A 13,499-nucleotide genomic window follows, 5' to 3' on the forward strand; every position below is an offset into this window, starting at 1 on the left:
CTCCTCTTGAATTTGCCCAGGGTAGGGGTGAGGACCACTTCCCTGAGAAGTTGGTTCCAAATTTTGGCCACCCTAACTGTAAAATATTGCCTGCTGATCTCTAACCTAAACCTAATCTCCATCAGCTTACTACCATTGTCTCTTGTCATCCCAGGTGGTGCTGGGGAGAAAAGGGTTCTACCTATTTGCTGTTGATCTCCCCTGATGAGTTTGTAGGCAGCCACCAGGTCCCCCCTCAGCCTCCTCTTGCTGAGGCTGAAAAGGTTCAGGTCCCTCAGTCTCTCCTTGTAGGGCCTGTCCTGCTGCCCTCTCATCAACCTGGTGACTCTCCTCTGAACCGTCTCCAGGCTAGCCACATCCCTTTTGAGGTGTGGCGCCGAGTACTGGACACAGTACTCTAACTGTGGCCTGACTAAAGTTGCATAGAGGGGGAGTATCACGTCTCTGGACCGGCTTGAGAAGCACCTTTGGATGCATGACAAGGTATGGCTGGCCTCGCTAGCTGTGGTCTGGCATTAGCAGCTCATGTTCATCTTGGAGTCAATAATGACTCCAAGATCCCATTCCACTTCTGTGCGTTCAAGAGGGGAAGTCCCCAGCCTGTATGTATGCTGTGGATTCCTTCTCCCAAGGTGCAGCACCTTGCATTTATCTACGTTGAACCCCATCCTATTCTCGTCTGCCCATTTTTGTAGTCTATCTAAATCTCTTTGCAGCCTCTCTCTCCCTTCAAGTATGTTCACCTCGCCCCACATCTGAGTGTCATCAGCAAACTTGGACAGCGTGCTTTCCACCCCCTTGCCCAAGTTGCTGATGAAGATGTAAAACAGTGCAGGCCTGAGGACTGAGCTCTGGGGTTCCCCACTGCTCACATGTCACCAGTTTGAGTGCAACCCATCTACCACTACTCTCTGGGTGTGCCCCATCAGCCAATTTTTTACCCATCCAACTGTGCAGGCATCAATGCCACAGTTGCTTAATTTATTGATGAGGATGGGGTGAGAGACAGTGCCAAAGGCCTTCTTAAAGTCTAGAAAGACTACGTCCATGGTGACACCATCATCCAAGGAGTTAGTTACTTGGTCGTAAAAGGCAACCAGGTTGGTCAGGCAGGACCTGCCTTTGATAAACTCATGCTGATTGCCCCTGAGCATGATCTCCCCTGCAGGCCCCCCACAGATGTGCTTCTTGATGATTCTCTCCAAGATCTTCCTCAGCACCAAGGTGAGGCTTACAGGTCTATAGTTACTTGGGTCCTCCTTCCTCCCTTTCTTGAAAATTGGGACCACATTAGCCAGTTTCCAATCCCCTGGCACCTGGCCAGATGACCATGAATGCTCATATAGACGAGCCAAGGGCACCATGATGACCCCTGCCAGCTCCCTCAACACCCTTGGGTGGAGGGCATCTGGAACTGCAGATTTAAAAATGTCTAGCTCTTCCAGAAGATCCCTAACTACATCTGCACTGACTGAAGGCCTGACAGAGCTACTCCCCAGATCCCCAAGCTATCCCCTTCCTACCTCTAGTAGGTGGGATAACCTGGTCCCTGTTCAAGAAAACAGAGGCAAAGAAACTGTTAAAAATATCAGCTTTCTTGTCTGGCATAGTCACAAGATTACTGTTTGCATCTTGCAGGGGCCCTACATTGCCTGGTGCCCTCTTCTTGTTCCCAATGTACTTGAAAAATGACTTTTTGTTGTCCTTAATCCTGGACGTTAGCCTGAGTTCCATCTCTACCTTGGCCTTCCTAATAGACCTCCTACACTCATGGGCCAAGGAGGAGTACTCCTCCTTGGTGACAGCTCCTCCTTCCACTGGTTGTACACCCCCCTTTTAGTCCTCAGGCATTGCTGAATGCCCTTGTTCAGCCAAAGGTGTTTCTGAGCACTCTTACCCCCCTTACTTCTCTCAGGGACTGTTATCCTTTGGGCCTGGAGGATCGCCCCCTTAAGGTATGACCATCCCTCATGGACTCCCATCTCCTCTACTTCTGGGCCCCCAGTGCCTCCCCCACTAGTCTCCTAAGCTCATTGAAGTTGGCCCTTCTGAAGTCAAGGGCATTAGCCTTGGTGTGAGCCCTTGACACCCTGTGTTGGATAATGAAATCTATCAGGTTCTAAGAGCAGTTTCTCTGACAGGTTGATCTAAGTTATAAAAAAAAACAGCCCTAAAAAAACCCCATTATTTTAGTTGTTCTGTTTTGCTTGTTGAGATATTGTATAAGTTACTGTAAAACAAAATTGTTTATCAAGGAGATGTATTTTTTAACTTATCTGTGTATAAATTCTGTTTGTCTGTACCAAAACCAGAATATTGGCTGAGAAACGTTAAAGTAGTATTTGTTTTTTTCAGATCTAAGAAATAAAAAAACCCCTCCAAAAGCTGGAAGTTTGGAGGATGGTATAGTTCCCATCTGTTAGAGAGAAACTTGGAAATGTCACTTCATCCAATGATATGTCCTCCTTCAACTGAAAACCTGCGTTTCCAAACAATTCTTTAACTTTGCAACACAACCCATTTTAGAATTTAAAGCAAGCTTTCTTTTTTCAATTCTATGCTGCAGGCAAGCACAGTGGCTTGAGCAGCATGAAGAATACTGACAGGAAGAAAGATGCTAGCAGTTATCCTAATTAAGAGCATCCTGCATATATTTGCTCATGCAAATAATCCATAATCATTTGAGTGTTTTGCAGGATCAATCCCCTCCAAAAAAACTTCCAAGAAAGAAACTTTGAAAGACTCTTTACAAAAAATAAGCCTGATTAATATTTGTATAGGATCTGCTTTGTTTCACAGCTAATTATAATTATGTTCATCCTAAATCTATTTTGTTCTTTTAAATGCAACATTCTATTAATATGCATTAGGTGCATAAATAAGCAGAATTATACCAAACTACCTTATTCCTATTCCTTCCACTTTGCTATTAGCATGGTGCCAATATGTTATGATTATATGGGACTTTAAAACCTTCTGATCTTTGTACTATGAGGTGAGTGAAGGCGAGGACCTCATGTGTGCAGTGCTATTGCCTCTTTTTTGTCTCCATATACACTTGAAAGACAGAAGATTGTCACATTTAAAACCATAACATGTTATTCAGTCTTGCTGGCAGAACATTTTTAACCTCAAAGCACTAACTTGCTGTTTCACAAGGATTCTCTCCAAGGGACTGCTACAGGAGATAGGATCACTACAGAACAAAAGAAACCTATTATACCCTGAGAAATTTCATTATTTCACACCACCAAGGGGATCCTCTACATGGAGGGATCCATAGGAATTCAAGTAAGCCAGTTGTGCAACCCCCTTTGTTCTGACAAGGCAGTACAAAGTGACTATATAAAAAGTTGCATGATCTGACCTATTAAACAGAAAATCTAGGCATAGTTGTATTCACTCCTGTACCGAACTGTGGATTAGAACATGCGGACTTTGAATACACAGCTGGTCTCTTTACTCTCTTCTCTTGAGGCATCTGGGAAAACCTGACAAAGATACAAAGTATAAAAACTGGAAGAACTAACCCAAACAGGCCACTTACATATCCTCTTTTTATTATTAATGATTTTTATCTCCAGCTGGTCCTGAACAGCTTTCCTTCCATCAGCAACATTCTCTTACTTGACACATTGCCATGGAAGGGTCACTGACCTTGGCAGCATAACAGGCATACAGAAATACATTTATCTGAATTAATTTCTCCAAAGTATTAGGCAATGAACATGACTTGCAAAAACTATGAAACATACAGGCTGTCTCTATTTAATGTTAAGCAGAATCAGGCTGTACAAATCCTGGATTTATCCCTGGGGACCAAAGATTAATTAATCTTCATCTCTCCTCCAGCCAGGAAAGTTGACACTGCTGGCTTTGCAACATTTTCCCACTTAGATTCTCTTCTGGAGAAACCAATACTCAGCTGCCTGTTGGTCCCTACTTCTCCCTTGCTCCAAGGAAGAAAGAAGCTGTATCAGATCACAACCTAATACAGATTATTACTTTGCCATCTGTGACCATTCAGTGTATTGAGGGAGTGGGCAAACCAAGGTTTCATCCATTTTCTGGCCAGTTGAGAAATGAGGACCCAAGCATCAGCTGTTCTTCTTGCTGCAGTCTGTGTTGCTATGCACAGCAGAGAGCAAAAGTGTTCTTTACATCCTGTACTCTCCAGATGGAGGCATGAACTAAGAATTGTAATATAGACCTAACTGCTCAATTATCTGTAACACTAACTGACATGTAGTTCTCTGAGTAGGTAAATTCATTTAATGAAAGGAAAAAACCTAGCATGGAAGGGGACTGATAGTAAAACAGAATCATAAGCTGGCAGAACATCTAGAAAACAGGTGATGGCTTACCTCCTCTCTGACTAATTAGCTCTGCAGTAAAGTGTCACTGTTTACACATGCTGTGCTATTAGACTACAGTAAACTAATTCACTCTGCTGTAGGATAGTATTGCCCAACCCAAGTACTATCCTACAGTGGAGTAGTTCTGTGCGACGAAACACATATGTAGACATTCATGGGGATGGCTGGGACATGAGGGTGCTTCAGTGCAAGGGCTGCCTGCTGGCTAGCCCCACACTGGAGCACTCTCATGCCCCAGTCAGCCCCACCACAGCACACCAGGCTGGGGGGGAGCAGTTCTGGGCTGGCAGGTTGATCCCCCGGTCCCTCTGCCAGCTGGTGCTCCGCCACCTTGGCTCAAAGTGCTGTGGTCCTTGGAGCACATGTAAATGCTGTGCTCAGGAGCAATAAACTCCAGCATGAATAAGCTTATTGCATTGCATTAATATCACATGTAGCTGCACCCTCTATTAAATACTATGTTTCAAACTAAGAAGACAGTAAAACTAGAAAAGTTCAGTATGTTAATGTCTATGAAGAAAGATAGAATTTTTTGTGGTGCCTACCACAGCTAAATTGATCATTCATTGCTGTTTCATATTCAGAGTCATCTGAGTTGTCCTAGAGATATCAAAAGCCCCAGAGTTATTCCCTCAATGCAATACTGTTACTAGATAACTGAAAAATAATTTTAAAAAAAACACAAGATTTTAACAACCTGCTTCCTAGAAGACCAACTCTGTTCCAGGCTCATAGGAAAGTATTGGATGCATGCTAGCTTCTTACATATAGCTTGGTCTTCAGGAGGAGGAAATTTGAAGATTACCGGAATAGAACTCATATGAACACAATGTTCTTTTCTGTCTAGTCAGTCCACATCTATTTGATGGATGGCTATATCTAATGCCATCGGACAAGGGATTTTCAGAAGACAAGATCCTTCTTAGTAAGCCACTAACAGTTAGGGAAGAGGACACAGCTGAAGTGCAGGACAAAAGCAGGTGTATCTATACCAGGCTTGTCCAACGTGCAGCCCTCAGGCCACCATGCGACCCTCCAAGCTGTTTTCTGAGGCCCAAGGTGCTGCAATGGGAAATGAAAGTAAACACTGTACTTTCATTTGGGGAGGGGTGATCTGATACCACTTCCTGTGAGGTCTTTGAATATGGCTCGCCGGCCCACTGGGTGCTAAAAAGTTCATGATCTGGCCCCACATTCAAAAAGGTTGGATGCCCCTGATCTGTACAGTACATTCCACTTGGAGCTGTGCCTGTGATCCTTGCTGAAGCTGCAAAACTTAATAGGCTACTGATGTTGTTGCTGGGTGGGTATTGTAGTTAATGAGGGCAGGGGTACTTGGGCTGCATTCCAGTTGATGCAAATTAGAAGACCTGTGAAAAGTTACAGAAATGTCCATTCAGTTTTTGGGGTTTTTGGTTATAGCCATGTTGGTCTAAGGACATAGGCAGAACCATTAAGACTTTTGGCTTTTAGGACACTATCTCGCTAGCTTATGTCCCTTTTGGACAAGGACCAGGAAAGAACAGACAGGAGTCAGTGACATGGAAAAGGTTACAAAGGCAACAAGCAAAAGAGGAGGCTACTGATACTTGCCCTTACCACCAACAACCCCAGCAGCCTCCCAGCCAATTGACCTCATGTTCCTGTAGAGGTTTCTTCACCACGCTCACCCCTGTACATACCTCACAATGCCTTGATCCTCTCTAGCACCCATTCTCTAACCTATACTAGGTCAACTGTTAAGTTTTATACCTTCTGAAGTCTTTCCTCAGCATTTCTCTGGACCAGAAGTGTAACTGGACAGCTGGGAGCCATGGACAGCAGCAGCATATGGGGCAGCAGCTGCAGCCAGGCTGCTGGCAGTGGCAGCAGTCTGGCTAGCAGCACAGCAGCTGCTATTTTTATATCTTTCTCAACCAAGTTGGCAACCTGGGACTGGTGTCCCACTCATGTCTTCTCCCCCTGCCCCCACTGCTTAGTTATACTACTGCTCAGGACACAATGTATATGCATTGATCATGAGATTAAGTTTATGTTTATACAAAAAACTAGTTCTTAATATGCAAATTATATATTTAAATTGCCAAGAATATCACATATACAACAGAACAGAAGTTGGAAGCCATTCTCACAGCTTATTTAATTTTGTTTGTTATTTGATTTTTAAAGTGCTTAAAAAGACAGTTCAACTGGGCAAGCCATTTCAGTTGTCCAGGAATGGTCTGCTTCTCTTTTTTCACATTGGTATATCTGAAATTAGACACTGTTGCATTCCAAGAATCCTAATGAACTGCTTAGAATTAAAGAGTTCTCTCTAAGGGACTCTGACTCTAAATTTTCACAAAATCAGGTGATTTATGACCAAGTATGAATTTAAGGGTGTTTGTACACATGCTTACACCACAGCATCAGGTGCTTTTAAAAGCACCCAGCGCTGCGGCACATACATTTGTATAAATGGTGAAATGAGAATCAGTGCTGAGAAACTGGCAGTGGTGTGCTTTTGAACTAAAACAGGTGTTCTAGTTCAAAAGAACACTGCCACCATTTTCTGTGTGCTGATGTGCATTTTGCTGTTTATACAACTGCACATGACACAGCATCATCTCGCGTGCAGAGCAGACTCGATTAATTGAGTCTGCTCTGACACTCTGGATTTCTGATGCATCGGAGCAGACAAAGGTATGTGTATAAATGGTTAGTGTAAATTAAGGGTTCTGGTTTTGAGAACCTTGGTCACCAGTTTATCATTGCAAATGCATGGTTTTACATAATTATACCTCAACAGTCACCAAAATACCAGAACACGCTATAAATAAATGGAAGACAATAACAGTATTTATTAAATAGTATTATTACTCTTATTTAAGATTCCTGTGAAGAGGGCCTATTACTAGGCAGACAAAAACTTCACTAACTTCTGAATATTAGATGTGATAGTCAGCATGGTAGGTCAGACGTATCATGAGTATGACTCATTTATAGTAATTCTTGTTCATTGATTTTACTATTAACTTTAGTCCTAGAGTCTAGAAATTCCCACCTCCCCCACTATGGGCATGTGGAATAGAATTAGAGAGGGTGAGCACCTAGCCTTTCTTCAAGCAGAAGATTTGCCACTCAAGGCATGTCTTTGATGCAGAGGTGAGTGCATCCAGATCAGTCTAGCTGAGGTATGAGCAATTACATTAAGTGAAGGAGTGCTGTATGTGGACTGTAGTAGTTCTTTGTGGAGCAGTGAGCTGAGCTACTCTGATTTTTCCCAGTGAACTCTGATAGAACTTGTTTGTCCTCCTGGGCATGTAGCAGGGGTTGTGAGATGGAACTAGGAAATTATCAGTACTGGAGTGATTTTAGCTCATTGCACAGTGGGCAGATTACCAACTCAAGTGAAAACAGAACCTTGGCTCTAATTGATATTTTCAACCGTGCCAGACTTAAAATCACCACTATACTTGGCTGACACATTTGTTTCTGTGGACAGAAGAAAAATTAGGAGAGAAAGCTGAGCAATGGTCAAAAAGTATTTCATCTCCGAAGTCCAGATCAATTCTATCCTCCACAGTCCCCGAATCAGTTTTCCCCCACTTTGCATTTCCTGCAGCACCCCACTTTCTCAAGCCAGCGGGGAGCAGCAGCAGAAGCCTCTGTTTACTTCTGCCAGGGATGGGGCTACAGGAAGGCAGGAGGAAAAAAACAAGCTCAAACAAGCAGAAAGAAAGGAGAGCTGGACAACCCAGAGCTACTGGGATCTTGCCCCTTCTCCTTCCCCTCTCTCTTCCTTTCCTCCCAGAGGAAAGATTCATGGTAAAAGAAAGCAGAACTCAGCTTGCTTCCCACCGCATCCCTGACTGGCTACTCTTCCAAAGGGGTGGGGAAGAAGGCAGAACAGCCGGTCATAGGGAGTTCCACCCAAGAGGTACCAAAAAATGTGTGCTTATAAAAATTTCTGCTACCTGACATACTTTAAATGCTGCACTTTGCTGAAAACTGAGGATACGTCTGCTGCCAAGATCCAACCTCGGTGGGATATCTTGGAATAAGAGCCTCTTTCTGGAGCACCCTCTAGACGAGTCCAAGTATGAGCACAGAGTGGAAAAGAGTTTCACAATCAATCCCTCAGAACATGGATTGTTAAATATTTATAATGAATTTTAATTTCCTTTGGCATTCCCTTTCATATCCCTTTTTATACACCTTCAAGAATAGAAGTTTTATAATGGAGGAAAAGTTTCATTGGTGAATAACTCTTAAGGTGCAGAGGTCAAAATACAGACAAGTTAAAAGATTTAGTTACAGCTCCAGAGCCATGAGTTCACTCCATACTCATGCCAGAGGTTGCCTACAAAAATGATATACTATAATATCACTCACTCAATGAATCTGGGAGCCTGGGGCAGACCTTTGACCTTCTGACCTACCTGCAGATCCTAGGTGCAAAAATGATTTGTGAGTATTCTGAAGCATTATGTGGTTGGCAAGTTATTTTTTATATGTTTTGCATAGTATGCTTTAAATTGATGAATGCAAGTCTGTCATGCTTATTCACAGGGAATAGTTTCTTACTCCTTGAAACCAGTAAGGTTAGTTTAAGAGGAAGACAGAGTGTACCAAACAATAGCAGAGTCAGACTGTAGAAAAAGTTTCTCACTAAAAACTGATAAATATGACTTTTGACACTATTGTTAATAACTTCCAATATTTGCATAAATGTGTACAGAGATGAATGACTTTAAACAACTGTCACCAATTAAGAGATTGAAAGAAACAAAAGACTAATAACACTTTATAAACCAAGATAGGCACATTAGCATATTCTATTCCATATCATTGCTGTGATGTCAAAAAGACAAATATTTCTGATTACACCTGAAGCAATACTATAACTAATGCAATAAATCACAACAAGGAACTATAGGTTGTTGCTATTGTTTCATACATATGCTCTGATTTTTATATTAGCAGTGTTAGTGAAATATAAACATGAGACTGAATGAAATTTGTTTCAATACTATGTTGCTCAAAGGGTCTCCTTTCAGTGTTAGGCACCATTTCTTCAATCTAGCTAATCAACATGCAGACATTCAACCCAAGCCACATTCATTAGAGAACTCAGATCATTAGAAAAATCTTTTATAGACGTCTAACTTGAGTAGCTGTTTATCTTTTGTGTGGCACCCATGTACAACAAAATCTTCTTTGCCTGCCTGAAGATTTGTGAGATTTTTTTTCAATTAACCTAAGAGAAAAAAATTGCTCACAAGAAGGCTATAAAAAAGTCATTTGCTTCCAGTTAACACAGCTCTCTATTAATTAATCCAGCACAACTCGTTTTGAGCAACATACTTTGGGATGCACAAAGCAGTAAAAGTGGTGGACCATTAGGGTTGTACAAAAATGAAATCCATTCAGGCAACGCTTAAATATTGTAATCAAACTAATTGGTTTTGTTTATTCTTTTTCTCAGATAAGATCTATCTAGCCCAATTCCTTCTTTGCATATGAAGCAAGCTACAACGACAAAGGCAAGATTTGCTTGGGTTTAAGAAACTCACCTTAGAAATATCCAGAGGAATAAGAGTGTTTAGAGGCTTATGATGGACCGGGTATTTTCTTTCCCATTAATTTGCCCCTGAAGTAACTTAAATGTAGTCTCATTCCAGTTACTTGAAAGGAAGGACAGATTATCAATTAATTTTGCCTAATATTTTTTAGCAGTTATCTGGCACCCTCTGTCCCTGATTCTCAACGTGTTAAGAGAGAATTTTGTATGATCAACATCATCATCAGAGGATATTCGGGGGGTAGGAGGGGGCTCTTGCAAAACACCTTGAGAAGTAAGTTGGGGGGAGGGGGGCTGCTGCTCATTTCATCCCTCACCTTCCTCAAATAAGTACATAAGAGTATGGAGTCTGGGAATTTTGTACTGTCTAATAATTACTGTGGCTTAGACCCTAAGACATATGAGCACATGACAGAATTCAAGGTCAAGGAAGGGAAGAGGAGATGCAAAAGTATATTTAAGGCCACTTGTGGTTTCTTCAAGTGAGGAGTGCTAAGTACTGGACAGGTCTGAGAGGCAACTCAAGGCAACCTGTTGCAGTAGCTGTTTCTGGCCCTCAGTAGTTGTCCTAGCAGCTAGAGATTTACAGGAAGTATTTAGGTTAGGAACAAACATTACATTTGTCTCTGGATAAAATGGGTTTTTGTCCTGGAACAAAAATATCCTGGGATTGGCATGTATGCACGTCATCCTTTTAATAAGGGTTAGTGAGTAGATGAATGCAGTGCTGCTTTTCTGATATTGATTCAATGATACAATCATGGTATAACTGTTCACACTTAGTTTGCAATATCCTAGGATAATCTGTTACTATTCCTTATCTGGTAATTTTTTTGAGATTTATCGTGGTATAAATGTGATATCTGTTTGTAGCCTAAGCGAAATAAAGGACATGACAAGTGACCAGCAGCCAGCAATGAGTTTCTAGGGCAACGGTTTGTTTGTTTTTTAATTTTCCTTTAAAAAAGAGAAATCTTCAATTAGCTAGGCATGCTAGGCTAAAGCTCCCATGTGTATGGAATAAACTAATAGACTTCATGCTTTGGAGAATCAGAGCCCATAGGTACAGTCAAAGTCGCTTCTCTTGTTCACAACTTTTTTTCTGTGCTGTGCTAAATATAATATAAATCCTCTTGGCTTCTCCTTAACCTATGATGTTATCTGCTTTGTCTACAAACTGCAGGTTAGTGAAAATGGATCGTATCTGTAACAGATACCATGCTGGGATTACTTATTCAGTAGCATATTGAAGAGCAATAAATAAATACATTATCTTGAGAAGTTTGCTCCAGTTCATCATCCTATTCATGCAAATCCATGAAAAACACTCCCTATACAAAGGCTCAAAAACTGTTGTTCTTTATGAAATAAATTCACAGGTGTTCAGACCTGAAAGAATACTTTAAGTCTAGAAAGCATTCCTGATTGAGAGACTAAAGAAGTTCAATCAATGTAATTAAACCAAGAGGAGATTAAGAGCTAATTTGGCCAGATTTTCAAGTGCAACAGATATTCAATGTGTTTTACTACATATTCCATCATAAGCATGTTTTATGAGCTGATCCAGTACTAGCAATCAACCTAGGCACAAGTGCCCTGCAGTAGAAAAGGATGGAATGAGATAGCTACATGGGAAAGACACTACCTTAGAAAAAGTGAAACATATACTTTACAATTCTTTGTCAATTTTCTAGAAACTTAACAAAGAAAAGAAAACAAAAGAAAAAACATTTGCCAGTCCAGTCTCTGGACATTTAAGGGAGGAGTCAATTTCCAGAATGAAGTCAGTCATTTTCAGCTACACCAATGCTTTTGCCTTCTTTGTTCCTTCACATTTTTTCAGTGTGCTTGTCTTTCTCCTTCAAGCACTCCAGTTTAGCAGCCATTTGTGCCTCTTGGTTTTCTTTGCTAGCTTTAATTTTGTGAATGAGCTTCTCTTCTGTCATTATGGTGAAATTATTATTTTCTTCAACTGTTTTCTTAAGCGTCTCTTTTTCATGCTCTCATTTCTCAGATAGCTGCTTCAAGACTTCTGCTTCATGAGAGTTGCATCTTTCTTCTGCAGCTTCCAACTTCTTCTGAATTTTTTCCAGGGAGACATCCTTCTTCTTTGGAGGGGAGAGAGGAAATTCTGGGACTGCTTCTTTTGAATGAGGGATTAGTATCTGCTCAAGTGCCTGGCCAGAGGTTCACTTTTCAAGCTCTTTCACCTGAATGTCAGAAGTAGCCATGTCTGAGATGGTAGATGCCAGAAGCATGCTCTGGAAGAACTCCAACCAGCTGGACCTCTGCTCTGTCCATCTACTTGGACTGCAGTATATTTTAAGGAAGGTAGACTTCTTAAATGACAGTAATGGAGGAAACGTAACTCCCTGGGGTTGCACTAGTTGTTATGTAGCTCTTGTCTGGAGTAGCTGAGAAAATGTTTTGAAAGATATATATTTTTAAAAGGACTCTTTAGGGTTGGTTAAAATTAAGGCTCATGAACTGTCTTCTCAAAGAATGCCAGGGTAAAAACTTAACTTTCCTAAGGGCCCCAAGAGATGTTACATTCATAGTGTGATAATCATTGTAAATTGTAATATGCCACATGTTCAGCCAAGTTATGGCAGAATAAAATGGAAAAAATAGCTATATAGATGGTCCACATTTAAAATCCCAGAGCCACTGCCCTATCCTAATGATCAGATTGGGATGGACTCTGGGCAGCCCCATGGCCTGGGATTCAGTCCCTGATTCATGGGATTGGTCTGGGGACTTACAGTTGCCCCATTCCACATCCTGAGGCACAGCAGAGCACTGGGATGAGGCACTGGGGCATCGCTAGGGTCTGGAACACAGCTCCCAATGTCTGATCAACGGGATCACATAGGGGACTGTTCCTGGCCCCGGCAATCATGTGACTGGGATCTTGTTGGTGTCACTGGGCATAACCCTAGGTAACTCAGAGGGATGGAAGACCACGAGTGTCGATGAAGCCCCTCTGCTCTAGGCCCAGGCGAACTAGGGCCCCCCCCCCCTTCCTGAACCTTTTTAACCCTTTCTTTGAACTTTTTGTAACCTCCTGTAATACTGGAAAAACAGGATGAGTAGCAGGCAAGCTGAAACTCCCTAAAACTGTTCTCTGTGGAATGCAAGGGTACCGCTCAGAGAGAGAAGGGAGGAGGGAAGGGGGGGTGGAAGCCAACTAGTGGGAAACTACTGCAGAAAGTGACCAGGGTATAAATATACACTGTTGCAGGGCTAGGGGCACAGGATTTGAGACCATACAGTCTCCCTGCACTTTTTACTTGAGCTCAAATAAACTCTGTCTACTTTTCCCCCCAGTGTGTTTATTGGCGCGACGCACACTGGGCAACAAACCCAATTGTTGCCTCCCTTGGGCACCTTATGCCGGCAACAATCTGAAGAATTTTATTCCCCATTCTAAACATTGCATGTCCTGCCATGGCATGAGGCATTGATTTCTGTGATGGGGCATAAAATTCCTCAGAATTCAATCATGCTAATTTTTAACATCTTTCAAGATCCTATGATACAATGGCCACATCCAGATGAGC

The 13,499-nt window shown here is 42.0% G+C and overlaps 1 pseudogene; it reads right to left on the bottom strand.

The window, feature by feature from the left end:
* Positions 1-11,723: 11,723 nt before the first annotated feature.
* LOC109321876 lies at positions 11,724-12,232 on the bottom strand (annotated as a pseudogene).
* Between the last annotated feature and the right edge of the window lie 1,267 nt (positions 12,233-13,499).

This window comes from Crocodylus porosus, unplaced genomic scaffold (assembly GCF_001723895.1).
Source record: "Crocodylus porosus isolate Cpor-Errol unplaced genomic scaffold, CroPor_comp1, whole genome shotgun sequence".
NCBI classification, from domain to species: Eukaryota; Metazoa; Chordata; order Crocodylia; family Crocodylidae; genus Crocodylus; species Crocodylus porosus.